We start from the raw sequence: 11,455 nt of genomic DNA on the forward strand, positions 1-11,455 counted from the left end.
ATTTTGGAAACGTGTTGCTTCTGTAGTATGTCTAGGATACCTATGATCTAGAGCCCAGCTTCTTAAACAGAGGACTGAGACCCTGTGGAGTCGTATAACTGAATGGTGTGTGTGTGGGGGGGGGAGCAGGTATTAGAACTTTGGCAGAAGTAAAAACAAATGATGAGCACTCAGCAAACAAAACAATTCAAAATCAGCGCGCAATGAATCTGAGGTGTTTCTAGCAGTGCTCACCCATGTGGTGCCCTAGGACTTCACTGCCGGCTCTCACACATGGGCACTTTGCCCTGTGCACGTCAGACCACTGGATTCTGACTGAAACACTCAGCTCATATTTGAAACTGTTGTATGGGATGAAATCTTGTGCCCTTTGTTGTGCATGCCAATTTTTTTTTCTATTACAGAAACACTGCGGTTTGAGTGTGGAAAACAGACTGGTAAATCTCTGGATTGATTTGGGTTAAGAAGTTTGAGCTTAAAAGTACTGCTGAGCTGTTGACTCAAGTTTCCAAAGATACCATTCAAAAACATTTGACCAGAGACTAGGACAGAATTTCCAACAATTTCTGAAATGACCCTAGACATACTTCAGCCATTTTGTACCATGCATTTATGTGCAGTTGTGTTCCTCACATTGGCAGTTACAAAATCAAAATACCTATCAAATCTGTGAAATGTTGAATGTGGTCTATGTCCTGTGCTATCACATATTTGGACAAGATTTAATTCTTTATGTAGAAGTAAAAATGCTCGTTCATCTCATTAATATGCAAATTTCACCTTCAGAACTGGTAAAATTGTGTGTGTGTGTGTGTGTGTGTGTGTGTGTGTGTGTGTGTGTGTGTGAAAGAGGTGTTTTAAAATAAGTGCTTTTATGATTCATTGCTAGTAGACATTTGACTTGTATACCTATTTTGTATGTCTATATATCTGGGGTCATGTAAATTTTTCTTAGATGGAATCTGACTGTAAGAGGAAACAGTTTAAAAGGTCATGACCTAATTCTTCTTTCGGTGGTGTTTGCTGGCGGACTCGTGGTCATGGGCTGTGTCCAAGGACAGAGGAAAGGAGTCAGTTCTGTATTCTGTGTGCACGTGAAACACCTTAAGGGCGCCGCGTGCCTGTGAGCTGTGGATTTCTCTGAGCAGCACAGCTATATTAAGGGTAAAGTATATTAAGGGTATTGTAAATTATATCATTCATGACCCTGGTCGTGGCACTCCACTCGCGAAACTGTTCTTTCCTGATCCTTACCAATTTAAGAAGCAGACACAGGTGTTCATCACAGCAGAATCCACACTAAGCAGTTTGTGTAATGTGGCGAGAAGGCCCAACTGAATATCGACAATGTTTTGCCTGTGGGCACCATGCCTGAAGGTACTATCTTATGTTATTTGGAGAAGTCTGAGGATAGGGACAAGCTGGCACTAGCCTCTGGGAACTATGCCACAGTCATCTCCCACAACCCGGAGACCAAGAAGAAGTGAATAAAGCCGCCTTCAGGGTCCAAGAAGGTCATTTCCTTAGCTAACAGAGCTGTTCTCGGTGTTGTGACTGGTGGGAGCAGAATTGACAAATCCAACTTAAAAGCTGGCCACGCCTACCACAAGTACAAGACAAACAGGAACTGCTGGCCACGTGGTGTGGCCATGAATCCTGTAGAGCATTCCTTTGGAAGTGGTAACCACCAGCACATTGGTAAACCATCCACTATCTGAAGAGGTCCCCTCCTGGGCACAAAGTAGGTCTCATTGCTGCCTGCCCGACTGGGCAGCCATGTAGAACCAGAACTGAACAGGAGAAGGAGAACAAGAACTCAGGAGCTAATAAAGTATGTCCATTGGCTCTTAAAAAGAGTCATGATTTAGATCATACAGGGTATGAAATAGGAGATCATAGGGGATATGTCCTTCAAAGTGAAATACCATCTCCTACTAAGAGAATGAGACATTTCCAGAGCTGCCTTAAATTAAAAAACTAGCATGTACTATGTAGAGAGTGGTGTAAATGGGAGAGAGAGAGAGAGAGAGAGAGAGAGAGAGAGAGAGAGGTCCTGCTAGCCTCGCAGCTCCTAACCAAGCTCCTCAAGACTTGTTTCCTATGACCCACAGGTCCAGCATTACTCAAGACTTTTCTGAAAGTTCATGTATTTTCTAAAAGTTTGATGTAGGAGGGTTATCTGTCTATGTGTTACTTTCATTGGTTAATAAAGAGACTGCCTTGGCCTTTTAATAGGGCAGAAAATTAAGTGGATGGAGTAGACAAAACAGAATGCTGGGAAGAAGGCAATGAGTCAGATGCCATGATTCCCCTTCCTGAGACGGACGCTGGCTAGACTCATGCCGGTAAGCCATGACCTTGTGGTGGCATACAGATTATTAGATATGGGTTAGTCAAGATGTGAGAGTTAGCCAATAAGAGGCTAGAACTAATGGGCCAGGCGATGTTTAAAGGAATGCAGTTCCCGTGTAATTATTTCAGGTGTAAACTAGCCTGGGAGCCGGGATCCTGGCAGGATGCAGCCCGCAGCTCCTTTAGCAACAAAAGCTTGTATGTCTTCCAAAAAGAGTCACAGGGGGAAGGCGTAGGATTCTGGAAGAAAACTTGCTTCTCTTCTACAGATAGCTTTTCTCTTGTTTTTTTTTTTTTCTCCAGATACTATAAAAGTGACACCTGATTACAAATGTCCACCATGACTCAGAATGTGGGGACCATCGAAGTCATAAGGTTCTGTATGTCCAGAAGCAGATTATGTCGACACCCACAAGAAGTAGGCTGCTATAATTTTATTGCCTTGGAAGTTTATCAATGTTTGTCAGAGATTCTAGAATTTGTCTCTGCAATGACCTTTCCATGTTTGAAAGTGGGCCAGCTTTTTTTTTCTTTTATTTCCACCCCCTGCCACCTTCATTAGTTGGCTCGCCTATATTACACAGTTGCAAGATAGCTGCAGAACATTAGGACATTATCCACAGTCAATAAAAGAAGAGTGGATAAAGAAAATGGCGGCCAGTATTCCTATCAATCATGAAACAGACGTCCAGAAAACTTCTGCTTAAACTTCACTGACTGTAAGTGTAGATTCACAATCCTAGCTGCAATGGAAGATGAGAAGCCATTAATTTCTCTTCTTCTATAATTAAAAGGAGAGAGACAGAGACAGAGAGAGACAGAGAGACAGACAGAGAGAGACAGACAGAGAGAGAGACAGAGAGTGTTGAGATGGCTGCTGTGATCTCCAACCAGCAATGTCCGACACAGGCATGGCTAGTAATTCTCAGTTCTTGGTGACAGAAATTGCCTTGTGGGTCCACGCCTGGGCATACTATGTCATCATCAGACAGTAGATTCTGGCCATCTTTTTCTGCTCCAGTCAACAAATACAGATTCACATCACCTAAAACTATTAGGAGAGGTCTAAGGCATAGATCCTCTTTTGTGTGTGGCGGTTTGTGAGTAAGAAAGGCATTCCTTCTTTGCAGTTTAGTTTTTGCATTTAAAGGTCTTTGAAAGAGAGTTGGGTCAATACTGGGATTGTACTATTTGGACCAGGTTTGATCTCTGACTTTGGCATAAGTAGGTGATGACAAGATCAATACGTGCTTCCGTGTCTGTGTCTTGGCTTATCTTTCCTTGCATTTTTTTTCAATTAGGGGTGAAGGAATTCATACAGTGCTTGTTTAGATTGAGGTGCCTAAGCCTGCAGCTTACCAAAGACTAAGCTGGCATCAACTATAAAGTTTAATTCAGTGGGATGATGGGTTTACAATTTGAGGAAGAAAGAGATTAACTTCTCAAGTTCATGAGATATACTGGGGTAGAGGGCACAGTTGTCTTTAATTACACGGGAAAGATATTTTGCAAGGACCTGAGCTTGTAACCAAATGCATGTTCAAAGGAATGTGAGAACTGGAGTCTGTCTCCAAAGCTTCTGCTGGTTTTAGGCAGTGAGATGCGGTGTCACTGGGTGGGGGTTGGAATCGGCACTGTCTTCAATCTGTCATGGAATAGTATTGGATTTCCAAGACTCACTCAGGCATTCTAAATTACCACTGTTTGGAGGGCTTGCCATAAACCACCCTTGGTATGTATTTGTGGCAATATTTTAGTAGAAGTTTTAAAACTGAAACGTAAAATTCGCAGAGCACAAATCACAAATGCCTCATGATTTAGATACATGGATGTTACCTCTGCCATGATAAAACACAGAATATTAGTGGGACCTCAGATGCCACCCTCCACATTCCCTGTCAACACTCTTCCCTCCATGGTGACCATTATCCTGATTTTTGACAGGGTATCCGTAACTCACTTGCTTTCAAATTCATATGAATGGAATTATAGAGCATGCAGCCTTTGTGCTTGACTTCTCTCACCCTGTACTGTAGCGATGGGATTCATCCATGTCTAGCATATAGTGTAGCTATTATTCTCAGTGATGTACAATATCCCACTGTATGAATACATCATGGTTACTTTATTCCTTCTTCTGTCATGGTCATCTGAGTATTGTCAATTTCAGGCTATCATGCACAGCATCACTATGAATACTTTCTTTTTTTAATTTTTTAATGAAAATAGATTCTTCTCTCATATGATACATCCTGACCCAGTTTCCCCTCCCTCTATACCTCCTTGTTCTCCCCACCTATCTGCTCCCCCTCTGTTTCCTCTTCAGAGAAGAGCAGGCCTCTAAGAAAGGACAGTCAAACAGAAAAAAATAAGATACAATAAGACAAGGCAAAAGATCTCATATTGAGGTGGCACAAAGCATCCAAATAGGAGAAAAAGAGTCCTAAGAGTAGGCAAAAGAGTAAGAAGCACACCCATTCCCACTGTTAGGGGTCCCACAAAAACACCAAGCTAATGGTGATAACATATACACAGGACTTAGTACTGACTCATGTAGACACCATGCTTGCTGCTTCAGTCTCTGTGAGCCAATGTGAGTCCTGGTTCTTTGATTTGGTAGGCCATGTTCTTCTGGTGTCCATCCCCTCGGACTCCTATCATCTTTCCTCCCCCCCCCCCTTCTTAAGGAATCCTTCATCTCTAAGGAGAGGGACCCCTTGGAGACCTCAAATTTAGACTGTGGGTCTGACTGTAGGTCTCTGCATCTGATCCCATCTGCTACGGAAGGAAGTCTCTCTGATGATGACTGAACAAGACACTCATCTATGAGTATAGCAGAATGTCATTAGGAATCAGTTTTCAGAGAGCTACCTTCTTCTGTCCTAGCATCAGCCTGGGTTGTGTAGGGAACTCCTTGGGACCCTGCCCCTGTTCAGCAACTCAACCAACTGCAACCTAGTCCCACCACTGGAAGACTTGACAGGCTATAAAACATGGCAGTTCAGACTCTCTATCCTCCATTGCTAGAAGTTTTCTCTAAGGTCACCTCCATAGATTCCAGGAGGCTTTCACTGCACTGTGTGTTAAACTGCATGAGTGTGGGCGTTCTATCCCCCACGCCCCGCAATCCCAGCTGTCTCTCCCTGCCATCTCTCCCTCTATCTCTCCCCCACATGATCCTTCCTGGTTTTCCATTCCTGTTTGCCCCAGTCCACCCGCAAATTTATTGTATTTCCCCCTCCCAGAAAAGTACATACATCCCCCCTAGAGCCCTCTTCTTTACCTAAGCTCTCTGAGTCTATGGATCGTAGCTTGATTGTCATTTACTTAACAGCTAATATCCGCTTATACGTGAATGCATTGCATATTTGTCTTTCTGGATCTGAGTTGCCTCACTCAGGATATTTTTTTGTTGTTGTATCCATTCGCCTGAAATTTGATGGTGTATTTTTTTCTTAACAGTTGATTGATACTTCATTGTGTAAATGTACCCCATTTTATTTATCCATTCTTTGGTTGTGGGACATTTGGGTTGTTTCTAGTTTCTGGCTATTATGAATAAAGCTGCAATGAACATAATTGAGCAAGTGTTCTTGTGGTCGCTTGGAGTGTCTTTTGAGTATATGCCCAAGAGTGGTGTCTTAGTTAGGGTTTCTATTGATGTGAGACACCATGACCATGGAAACTCTGATTTAAAAAAATGTTTAACTAGGGGTGGCTTACAGTTTCAGAGGTTTAGTCCAATTATCATCATGATGGGTTGCATGTGGTGCTGCAAGAAGATGTGGTGCTGGAGAAGGAGCTGTGAGTTCTACATCTTGATCCTCGAGCAGCAGGAAGTGAACTGAGACACATTTCTTCCAACAACACCCCCTAATAGTGCCACTTCGTAGAAGCCAAGCATATGAGCCTATGTGGGCATTCCTATTCAAACTACCACAAGTAGCTGTGTCTTGGGGTCGATTAACTCCCAATTTTCTGAGCAACTGCCATATTAATTTCCATAGTGGCTGTGCAAATTTGCACTCACTCCTATCAGCAATGGAGGAGTGTTCTCCTTGCTCCAAATTCTTCCAACATGAACTGTCACTTGTGCTATTGATCTTACCCATTCTGCCAGGAGTAGGATGGCATCTCAAAGCTGTTTTGATTCGCATTTCCATGATGGCTAAGGATACTGAACATAGTGTTTTGGAGCCATTTGCAATTTCTCTATTGAGAATTCTCTGTACCCCATTTTTTAACTGATTTTTTTTTGGCTTTTTGATTTCTAATTTCTAAAGTTCTTTGTATATTTTAGATATTAAAGCATTACTCTAATTAATCTTAGTCAATAAAAACCAGGAGTCAGATATTGGGGTAAAAACTGGAAGATCAGAGAATCAGGAACAGCCGTCAGTTGCTTCCTACCGATCCCCTTCCTGCATCCGAAAGGCCTGAGAACATGTCTACAGTCCAGCTTATCACTTCCTGTCTCCACCTCCCGAGTGCTGGAATTAAAGGTGTGAGCCGGGAATGCTGGAATTAAAGGCATGCGCCACCACCACTCAGCTTCTATGGTTAACTAGTGGCTAGCTCTGTCCACTGATCTCCAGGAAAGCTTTATTTGTCAGAGCACAAACAAAACACCACACAACAGGATATCACACCTCTATCAGATGTGGAGTTGGTAAAAACACAAAAACAAACAAACAAAAAAACTTTTCTCATTCCGAGTGTCTGCTTGGCAGTGTCTTTTGCATTACAGATGCTTTTTAGTTCAACAGGGTCCCATTTATTAATTGTTGCTCTTAGTGCCTATACCATTAGTGTTCTGTTCAGACAACTGTCCTGTGTGCCAATATGTTTAAGTCTGTTCCACATTTTCTCTTCTATCGTGTTCAAGGTGTCTAGTTTTTTGTTGAAGTCTTTTCTCACACATGATTTTGGTAGAGGTTGGATACATTGCTATAGAATTGCTATATATATATATAGCAATTAGCATATATAGCATCTAGGCATATATATATATATATATATATATATATATATATATATGCCTAGATGCTGTCCTACTGATTTTTTGTCAAACTGATAGAAGTTACAGCTATCAGAGAAGAGAAGCCTCAGTTGGGAAAATGTAGACAAGTCCGTGGGGAATTTTCTTGATTAATATTTGACATGGAAATGCCAGTCAGTAGCGTGTGGTGCCACCCCTGGGCATGGAAAACAGGCCGGTAAGCAGCTTTCCTCCACGGCCCCTGCTTTGGCCCCTGCCTCCACATGTCTGCTTTCTGTCCTTGCCTTGCAGTAAAGGACTATAAACTGCAAATTGAACTTAACCCTTTAATCCCCAAGTTGCTCTTGGCTGTGATGTTTTTAACCCCAGCCATAGGAAGCAAACTCAAACATTATGCATTGCCACCTCTTATTCAGAATAAGAAACTGCTGTCTCTAGGGAACTTGGAGTTTGGTCATCCTCTAGAAGTGTCTGGAGCTCTGACATTTGCTGGGGAAGAGAAGGTCTGGTGAAAAGTAGAAGGCATTCATGACATCCTAAGGGCCTCCTCCCTAGTACATGTTATTTATCTTCCTACCTGGTTCTTACTTGTAGTTCTAATGCATCCTGGAAATTCTTTTAGCCAGTTCCTTTAGCTGCTTGTATTCGATGTAGTCAGAGTCCTACTATGTGCTTTACACTGTTATCTCTTTCACCTATTTTTTTCAATTTAAGTTCTTACAGGGCTGGGAGAAGTATTGCCTCATACACAGTGGGTAAAACCTGTGGTCAGAAAATGACGTTGCAGTGCAAGTCCTGAGCCCCAAACCACTCTGCTTGTTTCTTTCGGTCATGCAATAATGCTTCCCAACTTATTCCAATACCTGGCTTCAACAAATGGAGACTTTATTAAAGGTAGAGCGATACAGCGATGCTCTTCCCACAGTTTGCTCCTCTTGAGTGCCAGAGGCAGTGTGAGGAGACTTGGTGACACTTTTCAGCGGCAGCTAAAGCTTTGAGACTATTAGAAAATCTATAAAATAACATCAGGGGACAAACCAGATGAGGCTCTATAAAGCAGGTGACATGGATCAAGCTTTATGGAGGGGCTAGTCCATGCTCTTGAGGTTCTCTGTACCCAGTGTTGATGAGATGCTGTCCTGAGCACACAGAGACAGTCATTTGTCCAGTAAGTGTTCCAAATGATTTTCACATCAAGATGCCAGGCCCTCAGGATGCAGAGGGGTGAACAATGTGGCATACTCCCTGGAGGATCTTTAATCTACTGGAGAAGGCAGTTGACTAAACAAATAATTACTAAGGCGCCTTGACAGAAATATAGGACAGACAAGGCACGAAAATGTGGATAGTCCTCTTGGGGACAGGGGCTGAGTAAGAGTAAGTAAGACGCCTTTAAAGACATAAGCAGTGGAAGAAATGGGCATCAGGTACAAAGGAACAAGGACACTGGGTGATAGAGATGAGATGAGGGACCCCACCCTCTGCGTGAAGACAGAGCTCCTAACTAATGCCAGCCATTACTATTTCCACGAGTTACTGGAAGCCCCGGAAAGAGGCTAGGTTGGTATGGGAAGTCAACCTTGCTCTTTGATAAGATGAACATTTATGCACAATGAATACTGATGCCCATCCCAGACCCCAGAGACCTCTGAAAACCTAGGACTTCTAGGCACAGACGGCTTCCTCGACCTGTTGGATGACTTCTCTAAAACCTCTGCAGGCTGAGCAATGGGAGCCTTGTGAGTATCTGTCCTCCAAAGTATACTGCTCCTCGGGGACCAGTTCTTCCTGAGCTGTGTCTGCGGGGCTGCACATTGTCAGTGCAGTGAGTGCTCACACTTCCAGCTAAGAGGAAATGCGATACCATCAGAGAACTCAGAACTGGTTCAGTCCTCCCTAGGGAGGTTCTGTAGGCAAAGTGCTGAAAGGGCTCCCTGGGTGAAGCCTCCCTCTTGCCAAGTGTTTATCCAGGGCTGAGTTCATTCTACCCAGTGGAAAACAGAAAATGGAATTGCTCCTTCCAAACATCTCCCAGTGTGAGTGGAAAACAGAGGTCCTGAGCCTCTGCCACACTTCTCGGGGGGGAAGGTTTTTGTCCCCCATTTCTGGCTCTGACAGTGCCTGAGAACTCTGGTTGTGGAAGGCTGACAAAGAGAGGTGTGGAGACATTCCCGCTGGTCATGGCCACTCCTAGCCCAAGAGGCCCTGTGATTACAGCCTCAGAGCTGCAAACTCGCCCTCCAGACCCAGGCTTTACTTGTTGCTGGGCAGACATGTTCCCCAATCTCCTCTATCATGGACACAATAGGAAGAAATCTTAGGAGAAAGAAACATTGGGTTAGGTGGAGTGATGTTGGGCTTTACATACAGACACCTGTTTCTTCTGCTGCTGCCCTGGTAACGGACCCAGACTCCTCTCAGAACAGGACACATGGCCCATGCTAGACCCATCATGTACGCTAGCCTGAGAACTGTCAAACTGGTCAAAGACACAGGCAAGCTTGACGTGTGTCATCTGAGAAGGCGACACAGCTGACGTGAATGCAGCAGCCTCATCCCAAAGAGTTCCAAGGCAAACCTCTCAGGCCTCCATTCTGTGAGCTCCCTCAGGAGCCTCTGATTAATTACATACAGACTCCCCCTCCTTGGGGATTTGGTATTTCTCTCCCTGCTTAAAGGCAGCCGGAAATGGTTTCTGTTGTTGCAGCAGAATCTCAGCTGATATAGAAATTGGTTCCAGAAATCAGTTGTAGGCAGCAGGCCCTCGGGGTATGTGGAATTGGTCATGGCCCAAATGGAATGTGTGAGTACAGGGACGCAAAGCAGATACAGCAGTTCTGTGTGGCGTTTACCTGAGATGACACTAACTCAGTGAGAGGACGGCCCTGAAACTGTAGCTATGCATAGCAAAGGGGGGAGGCTAAAGGGAGGGGGCCACTGGTAGCCTACATCAAATGACCAACAGAAACCTCCCCATGACGTACATAGACTTTCATTGCTTGGGAGAGGCCATGGTAGTTAATTTACAGCCTTATCCACTATAGACCCAAGTGGGCAAGATTTGTGACCCTGAGCTAGGAGATCTGTGAACCCCGATGCCTCTCCAAACCCTTCTGAAATGCTCCCCTCATCTCTGTGTCCTACAGAAGTGATGGCGACTCTGTCCCCATTTCATTGCTGTTTCCCAAATAAGGCAGATTTGAACTCTACATGGCCTGGGGGAGTAAAATGAATAGTCAGGGTACGGATGTGAAAGATACCCTGGAAATAATTGCAAGGCTACTGTCTGGGGAAATACAGGGGACATACATTTCAAGAAATAATGAGGGCAAAATATAACCTTAAAGGAGTCAGAGTTATTCGGACACAGCACCTATGTAGATCTGAAGTTAGATCCCAACAATCTGCCACTTACATTAAATAAGAATTTCTGCTGAACTGGCCCATGCTGTATGACACCAGAAAGCTATAAGGCACTTAAGAAATAAGGTAAAAATTCAAAGGCCCATATTCTTTCTATTTCCACTGAAAAGTCTCAGAAAGATTCCTATTTCCACTGCCTTGAGGAGAGTAAAGAAAATGCTCCCCTGGCAGCCCCCATTGGGCCAAGAACATTGTAGATGATGCTGAGTGAAAATAGGTCACACTGTCCTTGGGGATGAGGGAATGCAGGGCAGACATAGACAGGGTACATCTTGAAGCAAAGCCACCTTGAATCTCCTGATAGTCAGTAACTGAGTGTGGCAGTCAGTACCCTGTGGATGACCTTCTTTGTGGCCACAGCAAGCTGTGGTTAATCAGTTGCATTCCTTCCACACATCATGACCACCTTGACCTCTGTGTTGCCCAACACAGTACTGGAGGATGACTCCAGTGGTCTCAGTGACCTCTGAAATAACAAGGGTTTAAATCCCACTCAGTTAACACTGGTTTTTATTTTTATTTTTTATTTTTTATTTATTTATTTATTTATTTTTACCAGAAGTCAGGGGAGAGACTGACAGGAAGGGCAATGATCATCACAATGGTTTGGTGACAATGGTTTTTTGACAATGGTTTATAAATAACATCAACTGTTATACTATCAGGACATGCCCATATTCA

The 11,455-nt window shown here is 43.7% G+C and overlaps 1 pseudogene; it reads left to right on the top strand.

Annotated features, from left to right (window-relative positions):
• Positions 1-1,040: 1,040 nt before the first annotated feature.
• On the top strand, positions 1,041-2,138 carry LOC125388780 (large ribosomal subunit protein uL2 pseudogene; annotated as a pseudogene).
• The last annotated feature ends 9,317 nt before the right edge of the window (positions 2,139-11,455 follow it).

The sequence above is a fragment of the Myodes glareolus genome, chromosome 4 (genome assembly GCF_982192425.1).
Source record: "Myodes glareolus chromosome 4, mMyoGla1.1, whole genome shotgun sequence".
NCBI lineage: Eukaryota > Metazoa > Chordata > Mammalia > Rodentia > Cricetidae > Myodes > Myodes glareolus.